Genomic DNA, 6,182 nt, shown 5'->3' with positions numbered 1-6,182 from the left:
CAAGCAGACCTGACATTTCGTTTGCTGTTGGGGTATGCGCTAGATTTCAAGCTAAACCAAAAGAAAGTCACTTAAGTGCAACCAAAAAGATTTTGAGATACCTTAAAGGGACACAAAGCGTTGGAATTTGGTACCCAAAAGAAGGATCTTTCGATCTTGTTGGTTATTCGGATGTCGATCTTGCTGGATGCCGAATTGATCGGAAAAGTACCTCAGGAACCTGCCAGTTCCTAGGGGGAAGACTTGTGTCTTGGTTTAGTAAAAAGAAACACTCCATTGCTACTAGCACGGCTGAAGCCGAATATATAGCAGCTGGAAGTTGCTGTGCCCAAATTCTCTAGATGACTCATCAGTGAGCATCAAATGTGATAACACTAGTGCAATTGACATCACGCACAATCCTGTTCTACATTCACGAACTAAACATATTGACATTAAATATCATTTCATTCGTGATCACGTTGAGAGAAAAGATATATCTCTTGAATATGTCAACATTGATGACCAGCTTGCGGATATTCTCACAAAACCCTTAAGTGAAGCAAGATTCTCTACTCTGAGACATGAAATTGGGATGATTGAGATGGCATTAACTTTGGGAATCAAATCTGCAAAGATTCCCACAATATTCTCATAGAATCTTCTCGATACACTCATCATAAAGATTTGGATCATTTCTACACACAAGATCTCTATAAAAAGGGAGAACATATTGTCACCAAATCCACACTAATCCACCTTTTGAGTAGAAATCTAGATTTTGTTTTTTAATTGTGCAGGAATGAGCACATGAAGTGAAGCAAAAATGACAATCACAGAAAAGAGAAAAGAAGAGACTGAAATCTTCCATGATCCTCTAGAAAATGAAGGGGCACTAAACAAATTTCTAGCAAGTTCACAACATATACAAAGCCTTCTTCGTGAACAAACGGAGCATGAATCACGTGAATCATTTCATTCAGTCGGCAACACCATAGGATATGCAAAGGAGGATAGCGTGCTGGAAAGGAGTGACAGTTTTGATTATTCGCCATCAAGCACTCATCCAAAAATGCCCTCTCCACTCAAGTCCACAGCTAGCAGCAAGAAGAAAAAGACCTAAAAATCATTTTGGGTCACAATGATAAGCTGTGGTTCTATCTATCATGAATAAATTTTGTATTTCCATGGATTGAATTAATTTCTCGATTGAATATAAAAAGGCTATCACGAATCTTATGATTACGTCTTTAACACGAAACCTAGTATTGTCATCTACAATATTTTAAACAGATCTGCACGCAACCTCAACACCTATAAATTAGAACTTTCTTACAAGAACTCTACTCACACACTCAGTCTTTTAGTGAGCAAATCTTGCAGGTATGAATAAGGGCAAAGGAAAGATGGACGAAGCCGAGAAACGAGCTATTCGTCGTGATCACCACCTTCGGGAAGCAAGCAAATTCACAAGTGCTACAATCACGAAACTAGTGGAAGATGGTGATAGGGTCCACGTAACATTCTCCATGCCAAACTCGGCTACCCAGAAAGAAAGAGAAATGCTGGACAATACTGTCAACGAATCTCAGGCCAAGAAAGCTATTTGTCTGGAACAAGCAAAACGTTTGGCAAACGAAAGGAAAATGGTTTTGAAAAGTGCAAACCAGCACTCATCCCATCCACCCACTCTTCATTGGTATCCCAGTCCTGAAGCTTCACAAAGGAATGAGAAATCTTATGAAGATTTTACTCTAGTTCACTCTCAGTCACCAACTAACTCAACTATGCCCACCCTCACTCTAGAGGAACTGGACGAATATGCAAACAAGGCAAACTTACATGATGTGACTGATGAGTTGACCCGTCTGGAACTTCACGTGCCTTATCGCTTTCTTTGAATGTTGTTTGTTTTATCTGTATGGCTTGAGGCACTTCTACCTGATTTCATTTAATGAAATTCTCTATCTTTATTACCATTACTAATTACTCTCTTGACCATGTTTCTATGCTGTCATAATATTCCTTTCGGGTCAAAGATGGAATTATTTCACATGCTTTATTTCTTAAAAGTTTCAAACATAACAATGAATGCATGGATCTAATCTAAAATCACAGAAGATGATGCGAATTGGTTCCACAGAAACCATAGACTCTCCTAATGGTTACCCTTTGGATGAAATGAATGGGCAAGTATTGTCTTATTTTGTTATAAAAGGAGGCCATTGGTTCCACTTTAATGCATCTCTCGCTTCTCAACAATGGCTCCTAAAGCTTCAATCACTAGGAAAGCATCAAGGAGAACCAGAGCTCGTCTTGAAGGAGACGAACAAGGCGATCATTATCTCGGCAACAATCCACATGATCCTTTGGATATCTCATCTGACTCAGAAAGTGAAGACTATGATGAACTCATCAAAATGAGTGCTGATAAAGATGCCAGATCATTTGATCATAATGAGGAACCCCCTCTAATTGTTAGAAAGGGTTTTCTATCTCTGGACACTTGGAATAACCCCACTATGGACAAGGACCTTCGGGAGTTCTATCGAACCTATGACTGCAAGACTGAGCTTGTAGGATACATTGAAGTAGAATCTGATAAGGAAATGCACCTCTCCGATGGACCATCCCGTCCAAATGCTCCTACAACAAAGAAAACTCCTAAGGAGTCCAAGGGAGAAACTAGCAAGACAAGGAAAGGAAAGGCGAAGAAATGAAAATTTCTTTGTTATATGATCAATAATTATCTTTCATGTTCAATAATGCCTTTCTGTCCATCTATGTTTCATGAAATAATTAATGAACATTTTCTGGCATGAAACTCTGACTGTCTGATATTTGTACGCCTTGGAATCAACTCACTGATCTTGGAATTATGATATTCTTGAAAATATCTATTCAAAGTCTTCTACGAGATTAATGGTCAGTTGAAGAAATATATGCCTATTAATTACAGCATTGAATGCTGCGGGCAGTTTTGCATCAAGTATCTCTTCTCATCACATCTATAAAAGGCGGATATATTTCACTCTTCTCTACCATCTCTATCTCCAAAATGTATCCTAAAAAGCCTTTCACTAGAGGAGATTCTCAAAAACAAAGAGAACTCGCCAGAAAAATTAGGGAAGAGCAGGGAGACCTATACCCTGGTAACAGTCATCAAGCACCATTAGAGGTCTCCTCAGACACCGAATCATCACCTCTGTATGATGAAATGGCTGCCTACATTGTTGAGGAACCTGAAGAAGCTCCTGCGGAAGAAGAAGCCCCTCAACAAGAGAAAACCCCCACTGATCTGCCCAACAAGTACTATGACAAGGACTACGTTAATTATCTAAAAGAGAAGCCCAAATATGAGGATGAAGAAGAACCTGCTTCGTCTTCTGACTCTAATTTTCTGCGTACTGGGAAATGGTACAAGAGGATGCGGGTAGAACTTAAGAAGCCGAAAGCTGAACCTTGTGAGCATGAGGAAGAAGGGAGGAAGAAAAATTGATCCTTTGATTATGTATTTCCTTTTATGTATCAACCTCTCGTTTGGATCAATAATATAATCTCGGTCTTTATGTCTTAATTCAGGCTTGCATATGTGTTGAACGAAACTTTAGTTGTTTCGTTTGCACTTACACCAGAGTATCTCTGACCAATCTTGCCTTTCTTGGAAATGAATATATTCTCTTAAGCGTGCTGATTATCTCAGTGACCAGTCATTCGGGGTCACACCTTTTGATGAAATTATCATCTATATAAAGGCTTATCTTGGGAAACATGGCTTCACTCTTCTTAATTAATATCATCATGGACAAAGGGAAAGAGATGTGTCTCACAACGGGGAGTTTGTCTAAGAAAGTTCGATCTAAGAACGACTCTCGTCATGAACTCAACAATTCACTACTGGAAGGATCATCCTCAAATGATGGATCCACCAAGGCCTCGAGCATCTCTCATTTTCTTTCATTTGTGAAGCTTGCACCACAACTCAAAACTGATGAAAAATTCATGGCCATTCATGCTGCTGCTGAAGCTCGAGTTAATGCTGAATTAGATGATATCGAAAAGAGAGGTCTTTCAAGAGACGCTATGGGAACAAACCACGAGACTATTGTGAATGAAGTGTTTGCTTTTGAAGTTCTCAAGAAAGACTGAATTGAGAATGCTCGAAAGCAGAAGGATGCCAAGGAGTGAGAACTCGTGCACTAGAGATGTAGTCACAGTGTCTAATATCTATATCTCGTGTAATAAACATCTCTCGGGTTGTGTCATGTATTCTCGTTATATGTTCCATATAGGTTCACGAGACTTTATTTGTCTCATGGACCTTTCGTTGTGATAAGTAAAGCTTGTTATGTTTCGGTTTTCAAACGTACTCAAGAAGATACAAATCATAAAGATCATCTGAACCGTTAAAACTTTTTCATAATGGACATCGTGTGGCCGAGAAAGGTGGTCCACTACCCCATGATCTCTGTCAGTTGAACTGACGCGCATTTAATGCATACATAGGCACTCGAGTGGTTTTCTCTCTCCTCATTTAATGAGGAATGATCAAAACTGATCTGAGCATGATCTTATCATATCTCTATAACCAGATCAGTTACATATTTTGAAGAATTGGAACCGGTTATATTTCAAAATTCAAATCACCCATCACACAAATGGGTCACCCGTTATTTGTATACCCGAGACCCAAGAAAACTCTACATAAACCATCTTCTTGTCATACTTCATCCCTTTCATTCACCCTGTATCTCACATCTGCCTTCTCACTTGTATTATCTCAAAAACACCTCAAATGGCGAAGTCATCCAAAGCTACTCCCTCCGATGCTGAACCAGAAGTACCATCCACACTGGAGATACCTACCTTTCCCACAGATGATATCACCTTTATTGAATCCCGGACTCCTTTCATCGCCGGTGGAAGCATGTGGGATGCGCATGGATTCCTGGAATATGTCCTTGATCGAGATTTTGGAGAAAAGATCATCACTTTGCTCAAGGAAACCGGTTTGTACAAGTTTGCTGTACATTTGTACACTTTTTGGTTTCCCACGGATGTTGCACAGTTCTATATGAATGCTACTGTTTCCTCGGATGCACTCACTATATCCTCTAGAGTCAACAACCACGAGGTAACAATCACGTCGGAAGATATTAGAGCTGCTTATGAATTTCTTCAGAGAGACGAGTCGTACAAGCCCAATCTTGCATTCTATCATTATGACCAGAATGAATTCTATGGCTCTATCAAGAACAAGCAGGGTCCAGTCCCAGTGCAATCACATGGCCCTTAAAGAAAAAGTGGTTTCGATTGGATTACGAATTCACTGTGGACATTTTCAACAAGGTTGTAGAACACAAGACATCGGGTACAGACGATGTAACAAAGGAGAAGCTCAAAATGCTGCATGCATTTCTCAATGAACACAAGGTGGACTGGTCAAAGATAATCTCAAATAACCTTCTTCATGTCATCACATTCAATAGATCATGCCCCGGTGATATTGCGAAGAAAATGGGCTATGGATTTTTGGTAAGTCACCTTCTTACCACAAAGAAAATTCCTATGAGACCAGGAATTAGGCCTGGACCAAAGGCATGTCACATGCAGCACAAGTCCACGGGCTTTGACAAGCAAAAAGCTCTGGAATTGGGAATTCCTTTGGAGTTAGTCAAATCTAAACGAAAATCCAAAAAGACGAAGGATTCAGAGGACGACCAACCGAAGCCCAAACGACAGAAGAAGGAGAAAAGTTTGTCTCTTGTTGCGATAAAAGAAGTCGCTATCGAGGTACCGCCTTCTGCACCATTAGCAATTCCAGACGAGAATGTAACTCAGACTCCACCCATTCCATCAATGGATCCAGTCATTGTGGAAGATTCTTCTGACGACGATGATAATCTTGTCCTCTCCAATCTCGGACAAAAGGGGCGACTTCGATCTCCGGTTAAAGAAAGATCTGGTTCACTTCTTTAATTTCCTCGAAAGCAGATACACAGCCGAAAGAAGCACATTCCCAGGGGGAAGACAAGACGAAGGAAGTATCTTCTCAAGGGGAAGATAAAACGAAGGAAGTATCTTCTCAAAGGGAAGATAAAACGAAAGAAGTACCTTCCCAGAGGGAAGATAAGACGAAAGAAGCTCCATCACATAAGGAAGATGAAGCAAAGACGAAAGAAGCATCCTCAAAGAAGAAAGCA

This window comes from Ipomoea nil, unplaced genomic scaffold, assembly GCF_001879475.1.
Source record: "Ipomoea nil cultivar Tokyo-kokei standard unplaced genomic scaffold, Asagao_1.1 scaffold3314, whole genome shotgun sequence".
Classification (NCBI taxonomy): domain Eukaryota; kingdom Viridiplantae; phylum Streptophyta; class Magnoliopsida; order Solanales; family Convolvulaceae; genus Ipomoea; species Ipomoea nil.
This window is presented reverse-complemented; position numbering follows the sequence as displayed.